Here is a 17,429-nt window from a genome sequence, read left to right on the forward strand (position 1 = left end):
TTCATCACTTAAATCAGTTAGTTGAAGTGGCTATTCTGAAAATCAGACAAAGAAACCTCTTGTCTGTGCAATGGGGAAGCAAATGACCAAACAGAACAGAAGATTTAAGTGAGATTTGGGGCCTTAATTGTTAATATCATGTAACAATATTTCTATTCTAGAGATTGATGGTGTCCTGGAAAATGAGAGCTTTCCAAAAAGATCTAAAGAACAGCTAATAGTAAGTGAACATCCCTGTATGCGGGAGCCTTTACTAGATTGTTTTAGTTTGTTCTCAGAACCACCCAGTGGAGCAGGTAATAGACTTAGCATCATTTTTTGGATAAGTGGACAGAGCCTTTGAGATGCAGATGGGCCCCACATTCACATACAGTGAGTAAGTGACAGTCTCAGAAAGAACTTTGGCTCTGATTGGGTTGCATGGCCACTTCTGGACCAGTGACACTATCAAGATGGCTGGGATTATGTGCCCTCCTAGAGGCAGGTGATCAACAACTTCAGTTTAAAGACCAACTATCCCGGAAAAGAAAGGTTGTGCTATCAGAAAAGGGTAGATGGTATGAAGATAGGCAAAAGCAACACATGTCCACTCAAGATTACATGTGTTTGTGTGTTTGCATGCACATGTACGTGTGCATGTATAAAATTTCCAGATCCCATAGCTTACCCATAGTTTCATAGTTTCTTCTCACCCCACAGCTTCATCTGAGACCTGGGTTCTAGTCTTTTGTCTGATGTGTACTGATTATGTGATCCTAAACCCTAGTTTCCTCATCTGTAAAATGAGGCTGTTGACATGCCTCCTGTCACATGGGATTGTGTTTTATGAAGATGCTTTAGCCCTGCGCTAGTGGTAACAAAGTAGCAGTACTGCAAATGTGCCTCAGTATATCTACGCTGACAATGTGGAAGACATGGGTTCTGTATCAGTTAGGAGTTGTGTTCAGCTTCTAATTACAGAGATGTGACTACAGTGGCTTACACATTAAAAAAGTATATTTCACCATTATGTAGGAGAAGCCTGAAGATAGGCAATTCAAGGCCGGTATTGTAGCTCCACAAAATCATCAGAGACGTCGTTTCTTTATCTCCTCTCCTCAATCTTCCATATTTCCATGTGGCTGCCAGAGCTCCAGCAATCACTCCCAAATTCCAAGCAACAAAAATAAAAGAGTGAGGGGAAGGGTAAAAAGTAGCCTAGTCCCAGCTTTCTGTTTTCTGAAAGAGGTTTTCCAGAAACATCACCCAACAAATTCCACTTGTATCTTCTCAGCCAGATTTGAGCCCTCTGCTTGAACCTAGGCTGCAGAAGCAGTAGAGAATTAGGGTTATTTTGCAGGGTGTGTTGCCACACTAAATGAAATGAGGAATCTGTTCCTAGAAGGCAAAATGGATTTGACACAAGTAACTATTAATAGAAGTCTCTGCAACAGGATCAACTACAGAGACAAGAGGGAACCGTTTGGAAGCAATTATTGCGAAGTAAGCCAGTGATGATAGGATCTGGGTTAGAATGGTGACCCTTGTAATGGTGGAAAATTTTAGAGTGATAAAGGCGATAAAATGCACAGGAGCTGACCATGGGTAGACTCAGGGTGGACTGTGGAGGAGAAGACACCGGTAGGGTTCAAAGCTGAGGTTTCATTTGCCTGCAAGTGAGTACAGCCAGAATGATAGAAAGATGAATGGTTGGATGGGTGAATGGGTGGACATAATCTATATAGAATCTGTTAATTCTTTGCATTTTTATAGCACTGCACAGATTAAATATTGTCTTTCTGTTCTACTCATTATTTACCCAAATAATGTTCATAGCACATCTACTAATCCCCAGTCATTGTTCTAGGCGCTAGGGATGCAGCAGTGTCCAGCTGACCCTTGAACAACACAAACATTAACTGCCCAGGTCCACGCATATGTGGGGTTTTTTTCAATAGTATTATTGAAAATAATGGTTGAACTGGGTGTTACTGGTTGAATCTACAGCTATGAAAGAACTATGAATACAGAGAACTGACTATAAGTTTTAATTGGATTAACCACCACGTTGTTCAAGGGTCAGCTTTATTAATTAGGATACAAGCTAAGAGGCTGTGCCTATCCACTGGGGCCGCCAAAACAGCACATCACAGAATGGGTATTCTCCACAGAAATGTGTTCTCTCGCAGTTCTGAAGGTCAGAAGTCCAGCATCAAGGTGCCATCAGGGTTGATTTCTGGTGAGGCCTGTCTTCCTGGCTTGTAGACAGCTGTCTTTTCACTGTGTCCTCGAATGACCTTTCCTTGATGTGAGCACTGAGGAGGGGGGAGCGATCTGGTGTCTCCCCCACTTCTTTTTTTTTTCCATTTATTTTAATTAGTTGGAGGCTAATTATTTTACAATATTGTAGTGGTTTCTGTCATAAATTGACATGAATCAGCCATGGATTTCCATGTATTCCCCATCCCGATCCCCCCTCCCACCTCCCTCTCCACCCGATCCCTCTGGGTCTTCCCAGTGCACCAGGCCCGAGCACTTGTCTCATGCATCCAACCTGGGCTGGTGATCTGTTTCACCCTAGATAATATACATGTTTTGATGCAGTTCTCTCGAAACATCCCACCCTTGCCTTCCCCCACAGAGTCCAAAAGTCTGTTCTGTACATCTTTGTCTCTTTTTCTGTTTTGCATATAGGGTTATCTTTACCATCTTTCTAAATTCCATACATATGTGTTAGTATACTGTATTGGTCTTTATCTTTCTGGCTTACTTCACTCTGTATAATGGGCTCCAGTTTCATCCATCTCATTAGAACTGATTCAAATGAATTCTTTTTAATGGCTGAGTAATATTCCATAGTGTATATGTACCACAGCTTCCTTATCCATTCGTCTGCTGATGGGCATCTACGTTGCTTCCATGTCCTGGCTGTTATAAACAGTGCTGCGATGAACATTGGGGTACACGTGTCTCTTTCAGATCTGGTTTCCTCAGTGTGTTTGCCCAGGAGTGGGATTGCTGGGTCATATGGCAGTTCTATTTCCAGTTTTTTAAGGAATCTCCACACTGTTCTCCATAGCGGCTGTACTAGTTTGCATTCCCACCAACAGTGTAAGAGGGTTCCCTTTTCTCCACACCCTCTCCAGCATTTATTGCGTGTAGACTTTTGTATAGCAGCCATCCTGACTGGCATGTAATGGTACCTCATTGAGGTTTTGATTTGCATTTCTCTGATAATGAGTGATGTTGAGCATCTTTTCATGTGTTTGTTAGCCATCTGTATGTCTTCTTTGGAGAAATGTCTGTTTAGATCTCTGGCCCATTTTTTGATTGGGTCATTTATTTTTCTGGAATTGAGCTGCAGGAGTTGCTTGTATATTTTTGAGATTAATCCTTTGTCTGTTGCTTCGTTTGCTATTATTTTCTCCCAATCTGAGGGCTGTCTTTTCACCTTGCTTATAGTTTCCTTTGTTGTGCAAAAGCTTTAAAGTTTCATTAGGTCCCATTTGTTTATTTTTGCTTTTGTTTCCAATATTCTGGGAGGTGGGTCATAGAGGATCCTGCTGTGGTTTATGTCTCTCCCCCACTTCTTATAAGAATACTAGTCCTACAGGATAGAGCCCTTCGTCCTGACCTCACTTAATCCTTATAATCCACATCTCCAAGTTCAATCACACTTGGGGTCTGGGCTTCAACATATGAAATTTGGAAAGACACAGTTCAGTTTATCACAGAGCTGTGACAGAGACACCCCTGAATAAGATGGACATTTATTTTTCTCTTGTTCACCACGTAGATAGAGGTCAGCAGACAGCTGGACCTGGTCAGTGACTCTATTCTGTATGTCACAGAGGACTTGGGCTTTTTCTGTTCTGTGGCTTGGCCTTTCTCAAGCTGTTGTCCTTATACAGCTTATCCTCACTGTGTCTGTGTCCAACCCATGAGAAGAGGGCAATAATTTTAAGGCAGTACATGAAAATTAAAGATCGACTTTTCTTAAGCTTTTTATTTTATACTGAAGTGTGGTTAATTTACAACACTGTCTGAGTTTCAAGTTTATAGCAAAGTGTTTTAGTTATGCATACACATGGATCTATACTTTTAAAGATTCTTTTCCCATATAGGTTATTACAGAGTGTTCAACAGAGTTCCCTGTTCTATACAGTATGTCTATTGATTTTCTATTTTATAAATATTAGTGTGTATATGTTAATCCCAAACTCCTAATTTATCTCTCTGCCCTCCACCTTCCCCCTTCGGTAACCATAAGTTTGTTTCCTAAATCTGTAAGTCTGTTTCTGTTTTGTAAATAAGTTCATTATTATCAAATTTTTTAGATTCCACATGTAAATGATATCATGTTATATTTATCCTTGTCTTAACTTCATTTAGTCTGGTAATCTCTATATTCACAGCTTATTAGCAATTGCTTAGATGCACAGCCTGATCTAGAAGCAAGAGAAAATGTCACCTTTTTCTAACTTTGCCTCACTTGCCTCATTCTTTTAAGGATCCTTGTGATTGCACTGGGCTCAGTAGATAATCAGGGTGATCTCTCTATCTTAAGATCCTTACCTTTATCACATCTGCAAAGTCCCCTGTGAAAAGTAAGATCCCATATTCTCAGATTTTGGAGATTGGGATGTGGACTTCTTTGGGTTTGGAATGATAGGTCCTTATTCTGTCTACTATATTTTTCAAACAGTTAATGACCCAAGAGATTGACCAGGTGTTGACATGATTGTCCAAAACCCTAAAGAGCCACACCAGCCTTTATGTCAATGACTCTTAGCTACAGGAGAGGGATGTTGTCATAACTCATGTGCCTATATTCAGTATCCACATATAGCCTGAGTTTTCCACCTGCATTCCAACTCTGCAACAGTTAAATCGCTTGATTGGATTTTCCTTGTGGCCCTTGTATATATAAATATCTGCCCATCTTGGCCCAAAGACTTTTGAACTTGGCAAGAATTTTGTGGTTCTGCATATGCTTCCTAGGACATAGAATTCTTATCAGCACTAATGTGACGATGCACTGAATTCTGAGTCTCTCACATGCTTGGATAGATGTGACCTGCCATCAAGACGTATAGGGCCATCTTTATGTTATGACCGCCTTTTAGGACTTGAGCCATTATCAGGTGTAGACACTTTCATAGGTGCAGTGCCTTTTTCATCTTCTTCATCTTTCTTGATAAGCCAGAATGTTTCTTCAGTGCTTGGTGCTCAGTTTCACAACACTAGAGAATGGATACACATTCTCTATGGGAGCCTTTTCAACTCCAGTGCGCCCTGGGCCAAGGCAGGGGACTTCAGGGCGTCCTTGTGTGGTTCCTGGTCATACCCCCAAGCTTAGTCAACATCTCTAGGTATGGGGCCTGAGAATCTGCCATTAATAGGCTCCCCAAGTGATCTTACGCACACTAGGGAAACCTACCTTTCCAAGCATTGTTTTTCACACAGCACTGAGGCTGTCCAGGCAGTCTCAGTTTCCTTCATCCCATCACCCCGACGTTTAGTATTTGTCCATGCTGGTCATGCAGTCAGTACCCACAGGCTGTAGGACAAGATGGAACGGCTTGTGTTGGTCACCACTGCCTAGCTGTGACCTCAGACAAGACTCTTATGCTCTCTGGCCTCCCCTTCCTCTTCGTTGGGAGGAGGGATAAGAATGTTCCCATGTCACCTGGTTGCTGTGAGGCCATGATGTGCTGATACATTGAAAGCATTTGGAACGCTGCCTAGCATGTGGCAAGAACGCAGTATCTCTTAGCTACTAGAAAATGAGAAATGCTCTAGAAACCATTTAATTTGGGAAAGGCTGCTGTGGGAAAGGCATAAAGGTATTGGCCCCTACTCTCACCCGCACTCCATGTCCTAGAGTTGAGAAAACTATATTTACTCCATTTGCTCACGGAATACTGTGGTTCTTTCTGTTTTCCTTCCCAAAATGTGAATGAAAGCTATGTATCAGAGGATACTGTCAGGACTAGAAGGGACCTGAAAGGACGTATAGATCAACAACAATAATAATAGCTACAAAATAAGCATCATAAAAATTGCATTTATTGAGCATGTACTATGTGTGGTGGTTAATTTTATGTGCCACTTTGGCAAGGCCATGGTACCCAGTTTTGAGATAGACACGACTTTAGACATTGATGGGAAGGTATTTTTTCAGATGTGATTAACATTTAAATCAGTAGAGTTTCATTAGAGCAAATTACCCTCCACAGCATGGGGGAGCCTTACCAATCCGTTGAACGTCTTAGGAAAAAGAGTGAGGTCCCCTGGGGAAGAAGGAATTCTGCCTCCAGACCGCGTTCACATGGCAACGTCAACTCTTCCCTGAGTCTCCATCCTGCTGTCTTGCCTTGCCAATGTCAAATCTGCTAGCTTCCACAATTGTACAAGCTATAAAATTAATCTCTTCCCTAAATAAATCTCTCTAGATAGATAGATCACAGATAGACAGATGATAGAAAGATACGGTCTAATATTATTGTTGTTCAGTTGCTAAGTCATGCCTGACTCTTTGTGACCCCATAGACTGCAGCATGCCAGTCTTCCCCGTCCTTCACTATCTCGTGGAGTTTGCTCAGATTCATGTCCATTGAGTCAGTGATGCCATCCAACCATTTAATCCTCTGTCGTCCCCTTTTCCTCTTGCCTTCAATCTCTCCCAGAATCAGGGACTTTTCCAGTGAGTTGGCTTTTCATATCAGGTAGTGAAAGTATTGGAGTTTCAGCTTCAGCACCAGCCCTTCCAATGAATATTCAGGGTTGATTACCTTTAGGCTTGACTGATTTGGTCTACTTGCTGTCCAAGAGACTCTCAATAGTCTTCTCTAGCACCACAGTTTGAAAGCATCAATTCTTCAGTGCCCTGCCTTCTTCTCACATTTGTACATAACTACTGGAAAAGCCATAGTTTTGAATATACAGACCTTTGTCGGCAATGTGATGTCTCCACTTTTTAATACGCTGTCTAGGTTTGTCATAGCCTCTCTTTCAAAGCACACACATCTTTTAATAGTCACCATCTGCAGTGACTTTGGAACCCAAGAAAATAAAATATGTCACTGTTTTCACTTTTTCCCCACCTGTTTGCCATGAAGGGATGTGACAGATGCCTTGATCTTAGTTTTTTGGATGTTGAGTTTTAAGCCAGTTTTTTCACTTTCCTCTTTCACCCTCATCAAGGGTCTATATTATATTTCTATGTATAGAGATATTTATAACTACGGATATATTCCATATATGTATATCCATACATGTATATGTATAGGTAGAGATCTGTTGTTGGTTCTGTCTCTCTCTAGAACCCTGACTAATACACTATGTGACAGGCCAGAGCCATTGTTTTTTTTTTTTTTTTAATTTTTTTTTTCTGGGGGAGGCCAGAGCCATTGTATCGCACAATTCCAGGGGGTGCCATTCACCCTGAGCCCTGAATACTTTGCACATGTCCTCTCACGGAACCTTCATGACAGCTCTCTGGTGGAGCCACTCTTTTTATTCCCATTTTAAAGATGAGGGAATTAAGGGTTCAGAGAGTCTGACAGCCTGTCTCACAAACCCAGGGGCTTAAGCCCTCAGTGTGGCTGACACCTGAAGCAGCTGTGTCCAGGGCAGTCAGTTAGTTAGAGGGCGGTGCCAAGACTAGAACCCATTCCTTCTCACTCCCGACCCTCCAACCTTCCACACCAGAGAGCTTCTTCACAGGCAGAAGAAAAAATTTAGAATTTTGTTTCGTGTGAGCAAGCAGAGGGAAAGAAAAGAGTCCCTCGAGGAGCATTTCCTGTGATTGCTCAACTACATTCTGGACTAGACACCAACAGTTAAGAGCCCCAGGCCTTGTGAGGTTAAGATGAACTCTGTTTTCACTTAATTGGTTAGACTTTGCTCTGATCCATTTGTCTTTGGAGTTTGACTTTTAATATGACTGAGCAGCGCTTAGAAATGGAACTTCTATGGCCTTTCCACTGGAGCAGCCATCCCCATTCCATCAAGGAAAGGTCAGGAAAGGGGTGCTGGGCTCATTTGCATTCCCCCAACCTCAACTTGAACCTGAAATAAAAAGTCTTTGTCCAAGAAAAGAGCCAAGCTCTTCACTCAGCAGCTGTTTGGTGCAGAGACCTGCAGCTTTTAGGAAGCCCTGTGTTGTCTGAAGTCAAGTTTGTTTTCCATCTGCCCCCAGGTATTAGTCCACTTAGGAAATAAAGTGTTAAAAGCAATTGCTTGACCAGTTTGGGCTAACCCAGGCTTTGGCAAATCCTTGTTTCTTGTGCAATTTACAAAATATTTTCTTTGTAGTTGTCCTTGAAGCCCAAGTGGGACTAATGGCTTTAACTACCAGCCTGCACATTTCAAAGTGATTTCCACATCAGAAAGCCATTGTCAGCTTCCCCAAACATTTAATTGGCATGGGATGTGAGCAGTTATCAAAGGCCACACTTCTGTTCCGAGTCCCAAGCCATAGGCTCAGGTAGGAGCTGGTTTTCAGCAAGGATTTCCATTTCTGCCTCCTGTGTGCGCTCAGTCCGTATGGCTCCATTTTCCTGTGGAATAAAAGGTTTCCTTGGTAATGAAAAAGCGTTATAATCATCCCCAGGACCCAAAAAGGGGAGTTGGCTTGGCAGCCACAGACCAAAGGATGCTGTGTTGGCATAAACTCACGAAGAAACAGCATCACAGTCTTTGCAAGTGTATGGTGAAGAGTACAGTTTCTAAAATCTGGACAAGTTGCTTACTTCTCTGAACTCATTTTCCTTATTTGTAAATCAGAGTAATAATGACAACCTCAGGAGACAATTCAAGGATTAAATGACATAATGAGCATCAGGCTTCTAGAGCAGTGACGGCCCACAATAAAGGAAGGGAATGACATCGTCCCCCTGCCTTCCTGCTTCCACCATCACCATCCCCCTCCCTCTCATCATCAACATCTTCCACTGCGAGTATTTTTTTTTTTTTGGAAATGATGCAAAACCCAGAAATTATAAAGAAGAAAAATTACAAATTTAATCACATAAAAGTAAAAACTTTAGATATGAAAAAAAAAATAAGCAAACCCGTAAACAAAGCCTACAAATAAATAACAAACTGAGAGGAAAATATTGGCCAGATGAAGGCATTATTCTCATTTACAAACATGATAAGCAAAACTGTTTTAAAGAAAGTGCTTACTGAAGAAAAATGAAGAGCAAACTAAAGAACAGAAAGGATGAGTATAAAAGGAAAATGAAAAAAAGTGTTTAAAAGATGCAAACAGGCAGTTAGTTTAAGAAAAGATTTTAGATGACAAGCAAATGCAAACTGCCCAATTTAGTTAATAAACCAACAGAATATAAAACATCAGTGAGAATCTTTTCATCTATCAACTGAGGAAAAATTAATAATACTCAGAATTTGCCCATGTGTTCTCTACTTCTGCACTACTTTTCAGCAGAAAATTTTTAAATTATATATTTACTTATCTTTCTACAACAGGTCTTAGTTGCAAGCATGCAGAATGTAGTTCCCTGACCAGGGGTTGAACCTGGGTACCCCACATTGGGAGTGCAGAGTCTTAATCACTGGACCACCAAGGAAGTAACTTAGCAGTGTTGATGCAGTATAAATTGCTGAAACTTCTGGAGGATAACTTAGTAAATCTCAAAAGTAGGACCATACCTTCATTACTAACCTATAGTTAATAGTTTCATATTTGAAAGTTCCTAAGAGAGTAGCTCGCCCTCTGGTGATGGATGTTAACTAAACATTGTGATCATTTCACAACATATACAAATGTTGAATCATCATGTTCTACATTTGAAACAAATAGAATATGTCAATTTTATCTCAGTTTAGAAAAAGAATACTTTCCTAAAAGTATATCTGGACTAATACAGCATTATATAGTGGAAGTCTCAGAAACCAACTAAATGTCCAATAATAATAGAATAATTAAATGAATTATGGTAAATCTATATAATAATGATGTGTTATATAGTTAATCTATGTCTGTCTATTTACCTATCCATCCATTTTTCTGTCACCTATTGCTGCATAACAAATCATCCCAAAACTTAATACACATCTGTTTGATGTCACAGCAGGGTTTGAGGATCAGGAATGCAGGTGTGGTTAGCTGGGCCCAAGACCTCTTCAAGGCCTCTTGCAGGCTACAGTCAGGGATGCTGTATCATCCCTAGGCTGACGGGGAGGGATCTGCTTCCAGCCTCCCTCCCATGGTTGTTTTCAGGATTCAGTCCTTTGCAGGCTGTTGGCCCGCCGTCAGTCCCTTGTCCAGTGACATCCCCTCGGGCAGCAGATGATGTCGTAACTTGCTTCAGTAGAGTGAACAAACCGAAAGAGCCAGAAAGAGAATGCCAGTAAGAAGGAAGTCCCAGGGTTCATACCACCTAATCTCGGAGGTGACTTTCCCATCCCTTTTGCTATATTCTGTTCATTTGAAGCAAGTTGTTAGTTAATTTCAAACATGATTTTCCACTCCTAAATTCTACAGTATGTATCTATATAAAGTGAGGACATTCTTCTCCTTAAATGCAATGACTTATTACATCTGAAATAATCCAAAGAATTCCCTGTTACTACCTTAGATCCTGTCTCCATCTGAAAATGTTTCCAGTTGTTTCAAAAATGTCACCTTACAGATGGTTTACATATCAACTAAGATCCATATAGTGGATTTTGCTAATAATAATAATTAATCTGATTATGCTTTTAACTGTCTTTTCATCTAAACCATTCACCCTCCCCTTTTTGCTTCTTTTTCACCGTCCCTGTTTTCATACCACTGATTGATTGAAAAGAAAGGAGATCAGTCGTCCTACCCCCTGGGTTTGTCTGAGTGCTTTCTCATGACTCCTTTGGATTTGTTCCTCTATCTCCTGTCATTCCTATAAGCTACAGATTGGATCTAAATACCTATATTCAGGGAGACTATTCCATAAGTGATGCTGTATGCCCCATATTCTATTTTGTTAGGAAGTACATAATGGCTTTTGCCACTGCTAATGTTTTCATAATTAATCAGAGTTATCTTTTTTGTTATTGGAGTATAGTTGATTTACAGTGTTGTATTAATTTCAGGTATATTACAAAGTGGATTAGTTATACATATATCCTCTGGTTTTTTTTTACATTCTTTTCCAATACAGGTCATTATAGAGTACTGAGTAGAGTTCCTTGTGCTATACAGTAGGTCCTTATTAGTTACCTGTTTTATGTATAGTCATTTGTATATGTCAGTCACAGTCTCCCAATTTATCCCTGCCTCACTGTCTGGTAACCATAAATTTGTTTTCTATATCTGTGACTCTACTCCTGTTTTGTAAATAAGTTCACTTGTACCCTTTTTTTAGAGTGGTCTTTTAAAAATGTTCACATCACTCCTCTGCTTAACCCCTAACACGTTTAGAATAAAATCCAGGTTCCTTACTGTAATCTGGCTCAGGGCTAATTCTCTCCCCATTGGTCCTTGCACCTCACTCATGCTGAGTTATTGTCCCTCAAACTTGCCAGGCTCTTTCTCAGCTTGGACCTTTGCAGATACTGCTTGAACACTCCTTCCCTAGAACTTTGACCTGGCTAGTTACTTCTCACCCCTCCCGGTAGCCCTCCTTCCCAAACCACTCTCTAAGCTATAACCCTAGTTTGTTCTCTTTTGGCATTTGTCCCAGCCTGAAACAATATCATCTTTTTTAGCTTGTAGGTTTCTTTATGAGGTTATCTGAGTTCCCGTACTGGAATGTAAACTCCATGAAATCACAGACCTTGTCTTTTCATCACTGCCCCCCAAAAACTTGAAACAGTGTCTCACACTTAGTAGATGCTCAATAAATATTTGTTAAGCAGATAAATGAACCTTATCAAGGTAATTTATGTTAAGAAACAGCCTCTAAGACTCCTACCTGATGAGAATAAATATAGCACCATGTGTACCTCTGGGGTACACACATATCTGGGGTGGGGGGTGTTTTGTTTCATTTTGCTGCTGTTTTTGCAGGGGGTGTGTGATGCTTTCTTACCACAGATCATGGCTATTCAAACTGTGTCCCATGGACCAGCAGCATTGACATTACCTGGGAGCTTGTTCAAAATGCAGAATCTTGGGCCGCAGCCCAGACCTACTGAATCAAAAGCTACATTTAACAAGATAACCCAGGTGACTCATGTGCATTTTAAAATTTGAGATGCCCTGGTCTCAAACCCTGGTCTCTTCTGTTTTTCTTCCTTCTGTTTCACCTTATTCTCCAGTTCTACCCAACCGCCCCCATTGGTAATCCGTCATGGCCCATCCCCGGAAGCAGCTTCCCATGCCTCCCGAAATATTTACCCAAAGGCTTATCTCTCCAGGCTCCTTCCCTCCGGATTTCATTCTGTTTATAAATATTGAAGCTGAAATGTAAACCACTTTGAAACTCTTCTCCCGAAGGCCTGCATGTCCTGGTAAGTCTTTACATTTGCAGATATCTATTGACATATCTTAAGCAAATGATTCTAAATGTTTCCACAGGCATCCTGAGTTTAGCATTTCCTTTCATCTTGCCTGGTTGCAGATTGAGGCTAGGGTTTATTTTCAAAGCTTGAGGAATTCATAATATTTCTTAAACCTGGGTTAAGGGCACACACCACCACACCATGGCATTGGGATGTCGTCTCCTGCAGCCTGGTTGCACAGCCTGGGTTCTTAACCTCTGTGACAGCAATGGCCGCAAATGTTGCTTTATGGAAGTGCCACTTTTTTGTCCATTCACTTATGTATTCACTCTTTTGAAAGGCATGTGAGGGTATCAGCATGGCATAGAGATGTGGATGTCAGACCATCACTAGAGGAGCTGAAATAAGTACAAAAGTAACCTTATAAGATTGAGTCATGTAAGAGGCATCAGGTACTCATTGAGTTCGATGGAAGACGTCATGGAGGAAACAGCAAGTAGAGATGCCTTTGAAGAGCAGAGGCCCCAGGAAGTCATGGTCGTAGGACTGTCACTGAATACTTTCGTTTGACTTTATTCAGGATCTTGGCCACCTTTCATGCTGTCACTGAGCTTTAGTCTCTCAGAATATATTAGGAACCTGAGAATCATATCGGACCACGGGGCAAAGAGGATTAACCTCCACTCTTTTTCCTGAGCATTTACTGTGTACTTGATACAGCTCTAAGGACTGAGAATACAGCAGTGAATTAACATGCAAAATACCATTCTTGTGGAGCTTATATTCTAATGAAGGGGTAAATGAGACAGTGACTGAAGTTCTCTATGGTTTGGGGGTACAGAAAAGACTTCGGCAGTATTGGGTCGGCCACTAAGTTAATTCGGGTTTTTCCATTACATCTTATGGAAAAACCCAAATGAACTTACTGAGCGACACAAGGTATCTTGGTTTAGAAATTAATGATTGCTTTATTAAAGTCACATGTTTTAAAAAAGCAAATGTTTAAGCTCGGCTTGTATGTCTACATCTAAAAAAAAAAGCCATCATTTTTTTTTTTAACTTTTTTTTTGTATTGGGGTATAGTTGATTAACAGACAATGTTGTGCTAGTTTCAGGTGAACGGTGAAGGGACTCAGCCATGCATGTACATGTATTTCTTCTCCCCCAAACCCACTCCCATCCAGGCTGCCACATAACAATGAGCAGAATTCCATGTGCTATACAGTAGGTCCTTGTTGGTTATCCATTTTAAACATAGCAATGAGTACATGCCTAGTCCAAATTCCCTAACTCTGCCTTCCTCCCATCATTTTCCCTGACAACTGTAAGTTCATTCTTGAAGTCTGTGAGTCTGTTTCTGTTTTGTAAGGAAGTTCATTTGTATCATTTCTTTTTAGATTCCACATGTGAGGGATGTCATACAGAATTTCTCCTTCTCTGTCTGACTTCACTTAGTATGACACTGTCTAGTTCCATCCATGTTGCTGCAAATGGCATAATTGTTTTTGTGAGCTATCATTTTTGAGGGCATTTGAAACATGTTTGATTGCATTTGAAAATTTAATTAAGCTATGTTGATAAATTCTGTGTGTTCAATTTAATTTTTTAGTAGCACATTTGTGTCCTTGACACATCCTCTTAGGTGCTTAAGTCATTTTTAAAAATCTGTTAAATTAAACTAATAGGATGGTCTTTAAATTATCTTAAGTGTTCTAACACTTTATATAGTTTTAGTAAGAATTTTAAATTAAAATCCTGAGTCATGGTCAGTTATAACTCAATTACATAGTTTAAATGGGTATTACTATGCTGATCTGTTCAATCTAGTAGACAGAATAAGCACATAAAATAAACATTTTACTATTAAAATCATCAATATGTAAATATTAATGCTATGGATTTGATTCTCTTAAACATTTTTATAATTAATCAAGAATTCCTAAGGGTTGAAATACACTTAACCTTTAAGGCAATAGTGACATCAACCTCTTCTGTTTGGGAGGTTGCCTTCAGGTTCATTGAGTTTAACAACCATGATGCAGCCAGATCTTTGAGGTGTCACCTGCCACCTGAAACCCGTTTTCCAGAATTGCCTAAAGGAAAAGTCCATGACTTCACCTCTATCCCTAAAATTCATGTGTAATCCATGACATTTCACCCAGATGAACTAGCTGTTGGTTTTTACATTTCTTTCTTTCACTCTATAAGCAAGTCCATCTATTCCCAGGTCTAAAAGACACATGTACTTGACCAGAATCTGGCTTTTTTTCCCCCATGGTTCTTACAGACTTCTGATTAAATTATAGACATCTCTCAGCATGCTGTGGTATTTTTTAAAGCAGTGTCCAAGGTCATTCTATTGACAAGATGTACAATTTGTAAAGAAGCAAGGTAAAAGAGAGGAGAGGAGTTTGAAAGTGATGACAGGTGATGTTTTCTAGGTTGGTCAAAGACGGCCTCTCTGAGGAGGTGGCACAGACCAGACATTGAATATTGGAAGAGATAAGGCCATGCGGCTCTCTGACAGGTAGAGAGACTGGTGGATGCAAAGGCCCAGAGGTTGGAGCAAAGACTTGGATCATGGAGACTAGGTGGTTCAATCTATATGAATGAAGGGAGAGTGGGAAGAGATACAATCAGAGAGGGGAGGGCAGGATGGGGAGATGGGGACAGTTGATCCAGTGCTTTATGGACCAGACCAGGATATGGATCCTAAATTCCATTCTGAATGAGCTTGGAGTATATTTGACCTGACTTAGACTTTAAAAAGCTTTCTCTAGCTTCTTGTTGGTGTTGGCGTTTCCTGTGGCTGCATCCAGTCTCTGTCTCCATCTTCAAAGAGCCTCTCTGTTTCCGTGTCTTCTCTTCGATCTCTCATTTAGGTTTGCTATAAACTGAATTTTTCTATAGCTCTGAAGTTCACGTACTGAAACCTAATCCCTAATATGATAGTGTTTAGAGAGGGGATCTTGGAGGTCATTAGGTCATGCAGGTGGAGGCCACATGAATGGGATTAGTGCCCTCATAAAAGAGACCCCAGAGAGTGTCATGGCTCCTTCTGCTGTGTGAGAACACAGTGATAAGACGGTGTCTATGAATCTACTAGGAAGTGGACTCTCCCTAGACACCAGATCTGTTGGCTCCTTGATGTTGGACCTCCAGCCTCTAGAGCTGTGAGAAAGAAGTGTTTGTCATTCACGAGCCACCAAGTCTGTGGTGTTTTTGTTGTAGCAGCTAAATGGACTAAAACAACATCCAACCCAGATAGTCCCAAAAGATCTTATATGGAGCTCCTTCAATTAATTGTATCTGCCAAGACCTTTTTTCCAAATAAAATCACAGTCACAAGTTCTGGAATTTAAGACATGGGCATGCATATACATGTGTGCTCAGTCGTGTCCGACTGTCTGTGATCCCATGGACTGTAACCCTCCAGGCTCCGCTGTCTGTGGAACTCTCCAGCAAGAATATTGGAGTGGGTAGCCATTTCCTCCTCTAGTGGGTCTTCCCAATAAGAGTGTGGAACCTGGATCTCCTGTGTCTCCTGCATTGCAGGTGGATGTTTTAGCACTGAGTCATGGAGGAAGCCCATGGACATCTCTATTCTTGAAGGGCTTACTATTCAACACATTGCAATTGGCTAATATTGCAGACACAGGAAAAGATACAACCCATTGCCACACTCACGTATCTGTTCATTAAGTCAACAAATATTTGTTGAGCACAGACTAGAATAGGAAGGCCCATGCCTGGCACTGCAGACACCAAAGTGAAGTGACGATAGCAAGGAGAAGCCTCACAAAGCCTTATAAGGGGAACAGGATATAAAGGATTCAGCTCCTCTTGGGGTGCTCATGGAGTTCTCTTATACATTGTTTTATTTTATTCTCCCAGTTCTGGGAAGTAGATGTTAGTGTTTCATGTACAGTCATGAACATGGTGGCTCAGAGAAGTGACTTGCACAGACAGATGGTTAATAGGTGGTATAATCAAGATTTAAACCCAGGTCTGCCCGACAGTGACAGATGGTGATGCCAACTCCACAATAAACACACTGGGGACACCACAGGTGCACATCGTTAAATGCTGACTCCTATGGCATTGAGTTCCAAATGGATGTAAATGGATTATAGACAGTGACCCCATTTAAATATTACAAGGGAGAATATTCTTGGCATCTTCTGGTCAACCCTTTCTGAGAAGCACTTGCTTTTTGTTTTACATTTTATATTCTGCTAATCTAAATGTATAAGACTCAGATTTTCTTAAAGTTCAATGGTCTCAGACACGTCAGTTCTGAGATATAACATGAGAGTGATAAAATGCATCTTTGTCTGGGTCCCAGCAATCCAGGACCTGTATTTCCTTCAAAGTGATAACTTCAAAATGTGTTGGATCTGAAAAACAACAACAGTCTCTCTGTAATTGGTTGCAGTTAGATTAAGCACAGAATTGCCCACCAGTACTCTAGAAAAGCACCCTTTGTATGCAGACAGACCAAGTAGAGAAATGTGGCTTTCATTTATACTTAAAGCCTGGTAAGGCTTTTTTTTTCTCTCCTTTTTCTGCTCTAGTTCCTGGAACAGTAGGACCGCAAAAGGCAACTGGGTATCTTGTAATGCCACCTCCGAGCTGAGTGATCCAGGGCACACTGCTTCCAATGTCTGAGCCCCAGTTTCCCCATCACTAAGGTGAATATGTATTCCAGGTGATCTTTGAAGTCTCTTCTGGCTCTGAAATGTTTTAACTGTGAGGCTAAATATTTAGTGGTAATTATATTTGCTAGAATGTGTGTTTCATATAGCCAGGCTTAGTTTACAGTTTTTATTAGACAGATGAATGAGGTTAATAAAATGGGTAATTAAAAAAAAGATTGAATTCCCAGAAGGCATTCTTCTATGAATTTAATTATGAAACATATTAATTGCATCACTCTAAAACTTGAAAGTTGTGCAGTTGCTGGATGCACAAAGTGAGGGGCAGTTTTGCCTCAAGCTGTC

General features: G+C 40.7%; 1 long non-coding RNA gene across 1 annotated transcript; it reads left to right on the forward strand.

Annotated features, from left to right (window-relative positions):
- The first annotated feature begins 161 nt into the window (after window positions 1-161).
- LOC122682664 lies at window positions 162-17,123 on the forward strand. Its single transcript, XR_006337473.1, has 4 exons — window positions 162-220; window positions 12,023-12,154; window positions 12,346-12,438; window positions 17,004-17,123. It is a non-coding gene; the product is annotated as an uncharacterized LOC122682664 (long non-coding RNA).
- The last annotated feature ends 306 nt before the right edge of the window (window positions 17,124-17,429 follow it).

Source organism: Cervus elaphus, chromosome 24 (genome assembly GCF_910594005.1).
Source record: "Cervus elaphus chromosome 24, mCerEla1.1, whole genome shotgun sequence".
Taxonomy (NCBI): Eukaryota; Metazoa; Chordata; class Mammalia; order Artiodactyla; family Cervidae; genus Cervus; species Cervus elaphus.